General features: G+C 38.3%; 1 protein-coding gene across 5 annotated transcripts in view; it reads right to left on the bottom strand.

The window, feature by feature from the left end:
* LOC106061498 (beta-1,3-galactosyl-O-glycosyl-glycoprotein beta-1,6-N-acetylglucosaminyltransferase-like) overlaps positions 1-14,150 on the bottom strand; it is a 106,391-nt gene that overhangs the window by 75,604 nt on the left and 16,637 nt on the right. Inside the window, exon 1 of one of the 5 annotated variants that reach the window (XM_056005399.1) lies at positions 11,918-13,617. The exons of the other annotated variants lie outside the window; for them this stretch is intronic. The gene's annotated coding sequence lies outside the window, so the exon portion shown is untranslated. Of the gene's footprint in view, positions 1-11,917; positions 13,618-14,150 lie in introns of those variants that run through there. 5 annotated transcript variants of the gene reach the window in all.

Below are 14,150 nucleotides of genomic sequence, written 5' to 3'. Positions count from 1 at the left end.
CTATTATTCTCTATGAGTCTATGGATTCCCAATTTCTCAGACAAAATCAGCCTCTTAGCTAGAAATAAACGATTTCCTGTCCCTGAGGAGGTCAAACAAGCATTCCAGGACCTGAAATACGAGCTCGAGAAATCCGCTGTTTACACCATAGATCACAATCGCCCGCTAACAGTTGAGACAGATGCTTCTGACATAGCTATAACTTAACCAAGATGGCCGGCCTGTAGCCTTCTTTTCCCGGACACTATCGCAAAGCGAAAGGAGACACTCATCAGTGAAAAAGAAGCGTATGCAATAGTAGAATCTTTGAGAAAGTGGAAACACTCTCTTATCGGAAGACCCTTTACTCTTGTCACAGACCAGCGATCCGTGTCCTTTAAGTATTGTAGAGATAAAGGCAAGGCCAAGAATGAGAAGATCCAAAGGTGGAGGGAGGTTAGAGCTGTCCTGCTTTCACTACGACGTCGTTTACAGACCAGGTACACAGAACTCAGCTGCCGACACTTTCAGCAGAAATCGCTACTTATCCGCAATATCACGTAATGACTTAAAGCTACTCCACATTAGTTTGTGTCACCCTGGTATATCGGTTGCTACATTTTGTGAGATCAAAAAATTCACATTTTTCTTGCGATGACGTCAGAACAGTGATCAACCAGTGCCAGACATGTGCTGAACTTAAAGCCTCGATTCTTCAGGCAAGCAACAGGACAATTAATCAAAGCCACTCAGCCATTCCAAAGAATAAGCATGGACTTTAAGAGGCCTCTCCCTTCTAATTCACGCAATAAATATCTACTTACAATGATCGACGAATTCTCTAGGTTTCCTTTTGCCTTTGCATGTCCAGATATGCCATCTGCTACTGTTGTTAAATGCCTAAATTAGCTATTCGCCTTTTTCGGGCTACCCTCATATGTCCATACCGACAGAGGTACTTCCTTTATGTCTGCTGAAGTACAGAAGCACCTTAACGAAAGAGGAGTTGCTAAGAGCAAGACCATGCCTTATAATCCTAGAGGAAACGGTCAAATAGAGAAACTGAATAAAAGTCTTTGGAACGCTATAACTTTAGCCTTATACTCTCAGGACTTGAGTACATCTCAATGGGAACTAGTATTACAAGACGCGTTGCACTCAATTCGGTCACTTCTGTGCACGGCGACTAACAAAACTCCACACGAGAGACTCTTTGGATTCTATCGCAGAAGTACATCCCTACCAAAGTGGTTAACATCTCCTGGTCCCGTGTTGTTAAAAAGAAATAATAGCTCCTCTAAGTATGACCCATTAACAAAAGAGGTAGAACTTGTGAACAGCAACCCTCAATACGCTCTTATCAGAACACCTACGAGCCGAGAAGAAACAGTTTCTTTAAGATTGTTGGCGCCCAAAGAAAAGGACTATTTCACAGAAAATATGAGACCCCTTGTGCTGAGAGACGGTTCTTCCTGGAATGCGACACCCTCACTTCAAAGCGAAACAGAAAACAACGCCGAGAACTCTACTCTGAATCCTCCTGCTAACCAATCAACCGAGTCAATCTTATAGGGGGAAGAGGACTTGGTTGAAGCCCCGATCATCGAGTCGCCAAGTAACCTTGTTGGTACTGATAGTAGAGATAGTACCAATCCAACCTGCCGATACAACCTAAGAGAAAGGAAATCAAAACCCAACTACAGAGTTTAACTGACTAATGTGTTTGATAAACAGTTTGATAAACAGTTTGCTATCAACCGGTATTGCAGATGTGTTTAGATGTGTATGTTTTATTCATCATTGTATTTTGCTTTGACTATCTGTTGTTGTGTTATACGTACTAGTCGACCGGCGGCGTTGCATACGCCGCTATTTTTCAGGGCCGGCATTAGGTGACTGCAGTAGGCTCCGCTCTTTCATAGGACCCGCCCTAATTCTAGGTGTATAAATTATTAAATTTAACCACTGTATAACTTATAACAGATACCCCGCGGCCTCCTGTCGATTTACAAGGAGCTCCTGGAATCGAAAAAGTCCTGGAAATATCCAGAAATTATTACAATCTTTAGAACACTCATACAAATCTCATGAAATATACAGACAAAAATTGTCATTTTGGGGTGTCATTCAATATGGAAAATGCCAACCCTACGCGCGATACAAAAAAAAAACGGCATCATCGTGAAATTTTGGAATCTGGTGAAAGAAGCTTCTCGCGCCTCAAACTAATGATGAATTCTCATAGATAGATTGAAACATTTGGTAATTCTTGCTATTAAGCGTGATCTATGTAGGAAACAGAATTATTATGATATACTGTATGACTTCGCTACACGCAAGGTTCGTAAAGTAATTGTGTGCGTAGTAAAGGATGAATAAAATTCAAAGACGAATGTATTTTATAATATAAACTCTTAATGTTCACTTATAATCCGTATCCCTACCCAAACTTTTGCGAAATACGTTTTGCATAGGGCCCACAATGATTAAGTTCGGCCCTGATATTTAGTGACGGGTGAATATACATAGTAGATTAGTTGTTCTCTTTCCATGACTTCTTGGTCACGATGGTTAAGTCCGGAGCTGCTACTTAGTGTTTGTAAAATGTTTTATATGTTTCGGATGTTCCTTCAGAGTTGAAGGACGAAGGGGGATGGGAGCGGGCAGGGTTTGATAAATCCAAACGACAGTCCAGCGCGCAAACCGCACGACCAGGCAGCCATCCGTAGTGACCGGTGAATACTTGTTCTTCCCCCCTCTTGTTTTTTCGTGGGGTGACTATCCGCAGAAATAAAAGAGTGATCTTTCTTTTACTTCTTCTCGTCCAAACTCTTGAGCGACGAAGAGAAATATATATAGATAAAATTTAAACGTGGGGTGAATGTCGTGAAATTGTTTATTCGACTGTCGCCCCTAGTGTTTGTTTACATTTGTTAGACTGTGTACTGACCATATATCGTGTTGTATGTGTGTAGTTGTTTGTCATTCATTGTTATAAACTTAAGATGTAACATGGTTTTTGTTATGTTAAGTACGACATCTGGATTGATCTTTTTAATACTATTAGGATTAGCTTTTTAAAATTTATTTTTAATGTAATTATTTTACAGTGTTTCAAGTATTATTACTTGCTCTCTTCATCTTTCAAAAAAAATTACTCTAGATCTATCTTATTAATGCTATTAGGATTGGTTTTGTTTTTTATTTAGACCGCATCTAAAAGGTAGTACAAATGATGTAAGGCATATTAAAATTAAGTAGACTAAGGGAAAATGAAAAAACAATTGCTTTAATAATACGAAATTTGTGAGATATTTGTAGATATGCTTTCTATATTGACTGCTGCCTTTTGGGGAAATACCGAAGATAAAATACAAAGGTCTGCTACGGATAAATGGTTCATATAGGATTTTGTTGTTCTATGAAGTAGTCCTTCAAACATAAAATATTATTCAATCAATTAATTAATTTGCCTTATGTATCATTGTAAAAGTTTTCGCAAAGAGCAGTTTCTCGTGTTGTGACAAGTCAAAAACTCGCTGTCAGAGTCACTCAAATTTATCACAGCATTAATTATTATTTTTCATTATTTATTTATTTTATTTTAATTATTTCTCCATCATACCCCTAAATTCTCCACCCGCCCCACCTTTTCCGCTCCAGGCTAGACTTAGTTGACCACCTTGGAGATAGCTAAGGCGCGTCCTTTCATTTATCTGCCCTTGATCGGGGAAAGATAATCACGCTATCTCTTTTGTCTTATCCGCCGGATGTCTGACTGACGGTCGCGGTTGACACCACCTTGAGGGGAATGCGAGTCAGTCTTTCTTTCTTCCCCCCTCTCTCCCACGACTCTCTTTGATCTAGGAGATCGCGAGGACCAACACGCCAATTGATCTTTCCAATGTGCGAATCCCACCTCGAGTCAAATTCACCCACGTGTAAGATAATGCTGAGCCTAGGACATTTCCTGTTTCCGCCCGCATTTTCCAGGCCTATATAAAGTAGACCCAAATGAAATCGGACCCTCTTATTTCTCATTCTCGTTGAGCAATCGAGTCTGGACTATATCATTTGTTCTCCCTCCTAGAGGAATACCTGGTGGTAAGCCGAACTTAATCACAAGTTCCATCTTAATTACTTTTGTGCTATTTCCATTGGATATTATCATGTGTATTTTGCTTAGTTCATTTATATTTAATTAGTGCATTGTGTATTTCTCACTGGCGTAAGTAGAAAACATAAACATGTCCTATGTATTTATTTATGTATTGCATTAATCTATTAATGCTACGTTGCTAAATTGATCGTTGATGCAACCGTGTATATATTGGTACATCTTATTTTATTTCCTTTATCTCGGTTGACCGCCTTGATAATTTTACTAGCGCACTAACACTGCGTCTAGAAAAGAGAGATGAGTTATCTCCCCTGTATTGAATTATCTCCCCTGTAGTCGTTTTACTTTAACTAGAGTTGCGCCGCCTGAACGGACACCCTCTCCATTCAAGCGCGCTCCATTGTTCTCGATCGACGGTCGTATGTAAACAAACCGTCTTGGTCACTGACCACCGCCCATTTCACCCCCCCCCCCCCTTTTTCTTTCTCTTACATCTTGTGTTGTTTATTCGAGATTATTATTTCCCCTTCTGTGTACATTTTTATATTATTATTTCCCCTTTTATGTACATTTCTATATTGCTACTATCTGCCATCTATTTTCCAAATCCCATTTGTCATCATCTCCCCATTGTGCTCTAAAGCAGTGCTCTAAAGCAATTTTACCAATCTGACGAATGCACCTCAGTCGAGGGCATCGATAAGATGCATCAGAGACATGTCCTAACTTGTCTTTATTTATCCGCAGCCTCCCTCAGGTGTCTGCCTACTTACCTGTCTATTTATGTGCTGAGTGCTATTCAGCACTGCACTTTCCTACTGAGATCTGCCTATTTGCTATTTGCTGTTTAGTGTCTACTCGACACTACTCAACTATTTGCTATCGAGAATCACCTATTGCCTATGTGCTTAGGGCTCTTCAGCACGGCACTTGCCTACGTGGATCTACACAACTCTACTACTTGGCGCTATCGGCATTGCCCGCCTATTCCACAGCCCACCTGTCATCTTATTAGGTGCGACGTCCCTATGGACTCAGGTCTGTGCGAGACGTCATAGCTACGCCAACCCTCTGCAACTCACTGGACATATCCTGTCAACTACGCTGCCCACGGCAGATCAGCTCTGCCCGCAGTAACCTTGTGCCCACGGTAGCCGGCCACCCGCCCTACTGTGCCCACTACAGATATTAGAGCTTGGGATTGAGACTCCACAAGAACTATATCACCGGCGTCCCTCTATCCGCTAGAACGCCACCTCCAGCTGCAGAACCTCAAGCCAGGAACACAGCCAGCTGCGACATCAACAGGACAACCAGCTAAGTCAGAGGACAAAGTGACATACTCTCTTATTAAGTGCAAGAGTGATGATTAAATCTATTATTATTTAGAGATAGATGCGAACCCTCCCCCTTTTTATTCTTATATGTATATTTATGTAAATAAATATTCTTCATTTTCAACTTTTGTATCTATCTTTCATTGCTTGTCTCGTTGCGTGTCTGCTCCCGATTCATATGCTGATAGGTTGGTGTGTGATAGCTTTAAAAATTATCCCCTAGACATTAAACGCGCCAAACACACGTCACATTTTCCCACCTGTCACACGTGTATTTCTTGATCTTTCACGTGTGGCTCAAATATTGTTGCGCAGAACTGTTTTCACTAACAGGAGAAGGGGTGAAGGTGAGTACCTAGTGAGCACCTAAACCAGTCAGATTTAGGCAGGAAGGGCTCATTAGACTTGGCTTGCAGCCCACCTAGCAGAAGGAAAAGTGAATTCAAACCCGAACATTGAAAAGGTTTCGAGAGTCAAACCTGTTAAAAATAAGGAGCCGGCCACCCTTAGGCGATTTGCAGCACACAGCGCTACACCCTTCAAGAGTCTGCGACGCCGATGACCCCAAACTGTATATGTCGTTTGCAAAGAATTACATAAGTAGCTATTAATTTAATAACTCATGCCACAGATGTGACCTTGAACTGTATTGTTGCTTAAAGATTTTTGTAAAATAGTTAAAACTACAACGGTTGGTAAAATCAATGTTTTACCTTTAGTGTTTTCCGTATTTTGATACAAGTAAAGAGATATTGTAAGAATCTCGCAAACCATCATCTTCTCTAAATGATGTCGAAGAGAGATTTTGTGGGTCTATTCTTTATCTTTGAGTGTTCTAAAGTTTATCCAAATCTTCATCTATTTTGCTAGGGTGGAATTGTCTCAAATGATCTTCCAGCGTTATTAGTTTCATATCGTTTTAAAAAGGCAATTAAGCAACCGCTAATATGACAATGAAAGAATAAATACCAATTTTAAATAATCAACGATGTACAGTCTTTTTGTTAAACATTAGTTGCATGTAGACAAAATTAAGCTAGTTAAATAAGTATTGAAATTAAATATAACAATTTTTCGTTTGAATAGCAGGATAAATGTTTAAGGATTAACTCGGGTACATATCAACAAATCATATATTAGTGTATAAAAGAATTACATTAATTTGATGTTAAATTAAAGTCACGACCTGTTTAAAAGAAATCTATTATCGTAGACCCACGTGGAAATCTCATAGACCCCCAATTTATGTTTTCCCTTTCGTAGACCCCTTGGAAGTCTTCGTAGACCCCTGGGGGTCTATATAGACCAATTTGGGAATCACTGCTCTAGAAAGTGTCAACATGCTATTATGTCCACCCAAAAACCAAATGAACAGTCTTCTAACCTATATTTAATTTTCTTGTCAAAAGTCGCAACAAAAAAAAAACCTCATTATCGAAAATAGGATGGTCGGTACTTTTTATGACAAATATATTAGTAATCTTGCATTGAGTAGCTTTAGAAAGTACTTAGCAAAGTTTTGATTAATATTTTTAGAGTGACAGACGGTGGGAGTCAAAAACGCTGACAATCTAGGTCGGAGATCCAAAAATGTCAGGCCAACTAGGTCTAATTGAAGAAACGATAGATAGCCCCCCAAAAAATCTGCCATTTTTAGCGGCCCCCGAAAGGTGAAAAGACGCTATTAGTTTTGTGTGAAATGCCTGTACGTCCGTCCCGTTTAGATCTCGTAAACTAGACAAGATATTGAAAATCGGACATCACAACATTTTAGACCATTCAAAGTTCTGATGCAACGGCTACTTTTTTTTTCTGAAAGCGAAAAAATCTAATTTTTAAAATCAGTTATGCAAGTATTTTTTAAAGAGAAAAAGCTAATTAGTATGCATTATAAGTTAGACCTAATTTAAAAATAGTAATCTTATAAACTTCATTTTCCTTAACTTTTTTTTTAATTGCGGAATTTTTTGTTTTAATTTTTTTTTTTTTTTTTTTTTGAGGATTCGAATAAGAGATTAAGCCTTTTAAAAAAATTAGATCAATTATAAAACATCAGTTAGGCCAGGGAGGCGCGGTGGCTGAGTGGTATAGCGCTTGGCTTCCGAACCGGGGTCTCGGGTTCGAATCCTGGTGAAGACTGGGATTTTTAACTTTTGAATCTTTGGGCGCCTCTGAGTCCACTCAGCTCTAATGGGTACCTGACATTAGTTGGGGAAAAGTAAAGGCGGTTGGTCGTTGTGCTGGCTACATTCGGATGTTCTTTCTGAAAATATTGAAGCCTGCCTGGGTGGACCACTTTGGGGGACGATTTTGAGTTTGTTTTTCCACACAAACTGTCTTTTGTAACCTTGTTAACTTTAAGAAATTGTTCTTGAGGAGGATAGTGTAAAGTTGGTAGAAGAAGCTAGAAGAAAGATGGGCAGAGGCAAAGACGAGCCAGAGGATAGGAGAACATACGGGAGGGAGATTGAAAAGGAAACAAATTCAGGTGGGTCGGGGGCAAGAGGGGAGCAGGGTCGATAAAGTGAGAGGGCGTTCGGGGGAAAGGAAATTAAGAAAAAGTGTGATACGGAAGACGGAGGTAAAGATCTTGGATATGAAACAACAAAGAGAAAGGAATTCGGTCAAGGAGTGTGATGTTATCAGAATACACATTATATTAATTTCGAATAAAACATTAATATGAACATAAATGCATTTAGATTTAGTGTAGTCTAACTACATAAATAGCTGAAGTTGTCTAATTTAACGTCACCTTCTTAATAATAAGAATAATTAATTAACTGTGTTACCCCACCCAAATTAAATTTGTTTTACAATAGTTGCATGGACCAAAGTTCAGGAACAAAAGTCAGATTATTTGCAGACGATTGCATAATATATAGAACAATAAAAACAACACAAGATACAGATATTTTGCAAAGAGAATTACAGAAATGGGAATCAAATTTGAGCATGTCTTTCCACCCAGAAAAAAATGTCAGTTATTAAGAGTAATAAGAAAGCTAAAACAAATGATTCCACTTGTCTTATTTATGGTAAACCAGTAATACAGACTGAAAACGCAAAATACCTAATGTTATAATAAATGAAAAACTGTCATGGAATCCCCATATTGATGAAACTATTTAAAAAATCAAAGCATTAGGGTTTATTATTAAGAAATTTCTATAAATCAAATAAGAACATAAACTAAAATGTTATTTTACCTTGGTTAGGCCAATAATAGAATATGCATCCTCTGTTTGGGACCCCTAAACTGAAGAAAACACTAAGAAACTGGATCAGACACAAAATAGAGCAGTGAGATTCATAACAAACAAATATTCACATTGACTAGAGTAAAATCATTAAATTTAAAAAGCCTTCAGGATAGAAGACTTAAAAGTAAAGTAGCAATTATATATAAAACGCTGAACCGTTATCTTCAAATACAAAAACAAAATTTAATAAAATACTCAGAAAGACACAAAGATAAAGGTACATTCCTCGTTCCATATGCTAGGACAAATTTTTACAAATACTCCTTCTTCCCTAGCGCTATTAGAGCATGGAATGGGTTGCCTGTGCTAGCCAGGAAAACCAGTGACATGGCAGAATTTAGGTCATTGTAGCGTAGACTACAATCTATTGTAATTGTAGACTAAATGCATGACGCGTAGGACGTAATCATCTTCTTTTTTGAAGTAACGTTTGTATTATATATGATAATATAAGGATCTATAATGCTACTAGTCTTAGTTTGTCTAATAAATGATATTCTCAAATCGTTTTTATATCATTATAGATTTTCTCTATTGTAATGTCGGAAGACCACACGAGGAAAAAACAACTGTGGCAGTGAATAGAAAATGGTGCGTATATATTTTTGATACCTTAACACTTTTTTAAAGTGACTCTAGAAAGTAACGCTTTTGAAGGTGTCATTAATATTGTTTAATGTCATGTATGTTCCAGGCGTGTTACCACTGGTTCTACATTCCTCACAGGAAACGCTTTACTAAATAGAGAGAAGGACCGTGAGGATTAGGTCACGTGTGAAATGGGCGGGGGAGAGCGAAAGTATGAAAGTAACATCTTGTGTTTGGATCGATACACAAGTCTGACAAGCAAGCGTGTTAGTGCATGTATTTAGAATAAGCAAAACAACTGCTGGTCAAGACTCTTGTTGTCTCATTTTATGCTGCATATATAGCATATTAAGTGCACATTTGCACATTAATATTGCTGGATAGACCTATATGCAACATACGTTAAAAGCCCTCAATCGCTTGGGGGCTCTCAAAAATAAGTCGAGAAAATTTTCAATCATTTTAATAAAGGAGAAAAGAAAAAAAATGCCTTGTATTGATTTCGGGATCTTTAGGCGCCTCTGGGTCCACCCAACTCTAATGGGTACCTGACATTAGTTGGGGAAAAGTAAAAGCGGTTGGTCGTTGTTCTGGCCACATGACACCCTCGTTAACAGTAGGCCACAGAAACAGATGACCTTTACATCATCTGCCCTATAGACCACAGCAAGAAAATTAATAAATAAAGACATTTTATTCAAATTTTCCTTCTCACGCTTCTTTATTAGTTTTTTCTTGGGGGGGGGGGGGGGGCGCATATGGATTTTTTTTTATGAAAAAAAATGCGAAAATGGGGCGGTAGGCCGAAAAAGGTTAAGACCACTGATTTAACGCATAATTTTCTGCGATCACTCACATCCAACGATCTAGTTCCATGCCAGGTTTGGCCAAAATATTAGGTGAGCGTTCTATATGCAGGTTACAATAATAAAAAAAGGTTCCTACCAAAATGTATCAGAGGTGCCTTTGAAATATTTCGATAAAAAGCTGAAAAATGGATGATTACTCAGAGATTGCATATAGACAATGTTCTTAGGCATAGGTTGGGGGGTGAGGGGAAATAAGCGATACAGGTAATCGAATTCAGGGGCAAAAAGTATTTGGTTGGGAGAGGTAGCATTATAAAGCAGGCCGTGCCAATTAGATGTAACAGATTATAAAATTCAAGTTTTTAAAGGGCGGGGAGGGCGGGACGGAGCGAAAAGTGATATGGAATTAACAGGTGAGATTATGTTTGAGAGGGCGCTTTTTAAAGCGGTCCGTTCCATTCAACTTCTCATATACTAGAATATGGGGACGCGGTGGTTGAGTGGTTAAGCGCTTGGCTTCAGAACCTGGGGTCCAGCGTTCGAGCTCCGTCAAGACTGGGATTTTGAGTTTCGAGATTCGAGATTTTTATGTCGCCCCTGAGTCCATCATACTCTAATTGGTACCTGACTTGAGTTGGTCGTTGTGCTGATCACATGAAGTTGGCCAAAGAAACGGATGACCTTAACCTAGTCTGCCCTATAGATCGCAATGTTTTAAATGGGAACTTTACTTTAAGCCAGGGGAGGGCAACCTTTTTCTACCGAGGGCCGCATTAAAAAGAAATTGGGGATTGGTGGGCCGCATAAATATAGATTTTATTTTTGCACCCCCAATTTGGGAATTACAACAAGAGTTAGCAATTTCTTGAACTAATTTTACGAATCATTTTTTTTTTTTGATTTTGCTATTCTCTGTTTACATCTTAACATACTATGGCATTTCATCACATCACAAATGTTCAGTAGTACTTATGAGGTATATAACTGTTTACTCTTGTGCATAATGTTCCAGAAACGTCAAACTAGCTTACTAGTTGTTGTTTTTCCTGTGACCTCTGTATTATACAGTCAATCAGCATCGACCTGTTCTAACACTTTTCAAAAGCTTTATGAATGTGGTTCCAAATAATGTTAAAGTTTTTAAAGTGTGGATAATGGATATACAGCTTCTGGCCCCCATGAAGCTCCGCGAAAAAATTGACTGGATCTTCTCTTTCAGGTCATAATTTGCTAGGAGGTTTGTCATCAGAAGCTGAATAGGCTTCTGCATTAAATGGTGAGCTGGGGGTATTGAAAACTGGTTCCAAGTTCTTGACGTCTTGGGATTTGCTTTCAAATTCCACGATCCTTTCACTATAATTAGTTTCGCCTTTCAGCTAATGAAAATAATGTGTTAACATTATTATTTCTACATTGCTTAATTGACTTTTAATGCAATCTTGTATATATTTGTACATTATATTTTATAAACCAGATATTACCCGCAGCCCGCTGGTCTTAATTTGCGTATCACTGATATAGTGCATTACAAACAATTAAACAAAATATTAATGTTAGCCATAGTTGCCTAGTTGATGACTTAAACACCTTGAACTCGTGTTGACTACATTCAACAGAAAAGCTTTCTGTTCCGTGCATGCGTGACCTTTGGGTAATGTCTCATGTAAGAAGCGCGCGCGATATCATGAATGGAGCTATTAGCCTAAGCCGCAGCTATAGCGAACGAATGTATGTAAAAAATGCTATACAAACACAAATTTGAAAATTAATTTGATTAAAATATTGTTAAAACGTGGAATTGAACTAAAGAAAATAACTCACCGATTCTCAGATCGCTGGTATCTCTCTGATTGTAGAAGCACAATCCAACTATGATCAATCAATATCCCGGTAAAAAGAAATAATGTCACAATCTTCAATCAAATTTACATATCCCGATTTATTAACACAAATTAAAGAAAACAATACTCATTCCTCAGTCGAGAAATCCAAAATCATAAAAAACGTTTCGTAGCACATTTACAAACTAGCTCAGGTCAATTACGCCCAACAGCATAAACAAAAATCACCCTACTTTGCACGTGGAAAAAATGGTTAGTCCGGGATAGGGTTAGAACACTCCCCCTCCCTATTTCTGTTCGTCTCGAACAAACTCTTCTCCTCAAAATACCGGAGCAACCGATCCAGGTGCACAACCTCTTCCTGAAACACCAAATCAGTCCGTCCGAGCCCATTTTCATTGTCTGGCACGATGTCCCCAAACTCCAGCAACATTTGCCCACGAGAGCGGCAGAATCTAGTTTTCCTGGTTCTGATATTGGATGTTGGCCTGGTGACTATCTAATCCATCTCTCTCTCTCTTGGTCGGCCTGCATATCCTCGAGTACTACTTCCCTGAATGTGGCCAGGAGCATTGCAATTCCAGTAGTGAACAACCGGTCCATGTGGTATAGGCATTTTCTGAGACCGTCGGTTATCTATAGTTTCCACTACTTGTCTGATATGCGTGAGGACCTCCTCCTATACATGAAGCCCCCGACTGAATGGGTCCTTGTTGATGTGTCTTTAGCTGCAACAAAAGATATGGTGTATATCATTGCATCGCTTGCCTCTCTTTTTCCACTTAATCTGATAGCCTTCTTCAATTTGGGGTCAGGAACTCTATCAATAAACGCGTCCGTTATGAGAACGCCTAAGATCTCCTGGATCAAGGTAAGGCAAGCCAGGCGTGTCATTCGTCCGATATCTGCCACCTATTCCTATAGTGTATCTCCTGGTATTTGCTGCCGATCTTCAATTGCACTCTATAAACCTCCTTCATGTGTTCGTCCCCAAATTGCAATTCCTTTGTTTTAACAATGGCCTCGTAATCTTGCTGGTCGTTAACTATCTGTAGCAATGCAGAGACCTTTCCTCGTAATGCTAACATTAATTCAATTGCTTTTCATCGTTCGGACTCCAGTTGTTCACTTTAGACTTTAGCAGCCGCCTCAAATTGTCTTTTATAGACTGTCCACGAGACTAAAGTTTCTTAACACATTTACAAACTAGCTCATGTCATTTACGCTCAACAGCATAAACAAAAAATCACATTACTTCGCACATGGAAAAAATGTTTAGTCAGGGAGGAACGGGTTACAATAATATGAAATGAATGGACTATATTTTGTATGTATAGGTATTAAAGTATCTATATATCTATTATATAAAGCAGAATGTTTGGCGTATGTATGTATGTATGTATGTATGTATGTATGTATGTCACGTATAGAAATAAAAACCGCTTGACCAAGCTTGATAAAACCTGGCAGAAATGTTCCTTGGGTACCAACTTAGACCATAGTGTATGTATTGTGGCCCTAAAACAAACTTAACACCCTCAAAAAAAAAAAAAAGACCAACTCTATTACAGCTATAGTATTTTATGGATCTAGGCCATGTTTACAATGTTGACATGAGAAAAGATCGAAAGGATTTAGATCTAGATCTAATTTTAAGAACTAAACTTTGCACTTATAGTTTATTTGTTTTTGACACATGAAAATACAAAATATAGTTTATAGATTTTTTTATTAAATAAAATTAACCTTCAAGTTAGTGTTTCAAAAGCATTTTTACATTAATTCGTTATTTATATTTGCGAATTTAGATATACCGATGCACTTTCTTTCATTAGACATTACCAAATGGTTACACATTAACACATCTCTCTACTGAGTCTATTCCTAGGCCTAGGTCTAAATCTCTTATTGAACTTTAAGATGATAAAACTTCTTTTCGCAAAGATAGTTTTATGCTTTAACACATAAACATACTAATTATATTCCATTCATTTCTTATTTTAATCAAATTAACACTCAAATTTGTTTTTCTAAAGCATTTTTAATACATTCGTTCGCTGTTCGCTAAAGCTGCGTAGCAGGGCCGGACGTAACCATTGTGGGGCCCTATGCGAAACGGATTTCGCGGGGCCAAGTTTGGGTAGGGAAGCGACAATAAGTGAAATTTAAGAGTTTGTATTAGAAAATAAATTCCTCTATGTATTTTATTCATT

Source organism: Biomphalaria glabrata, chromosome 12 (assembly GCF_947242115.1).
Source record: "Biomphalaria glabrata chromosome 12, xgBioGlab47.1, whole genome shotgun sequence".
Taxonomy (NCBI): Eukaryota; Metazoa; Mollusca; class Gastropoda; family Planorbidae; genus Biomphalaria; species Biomphalaria glabrata.
This window is presented reverse-complemented; position numbering and strand designations above follow the sequence as displayed.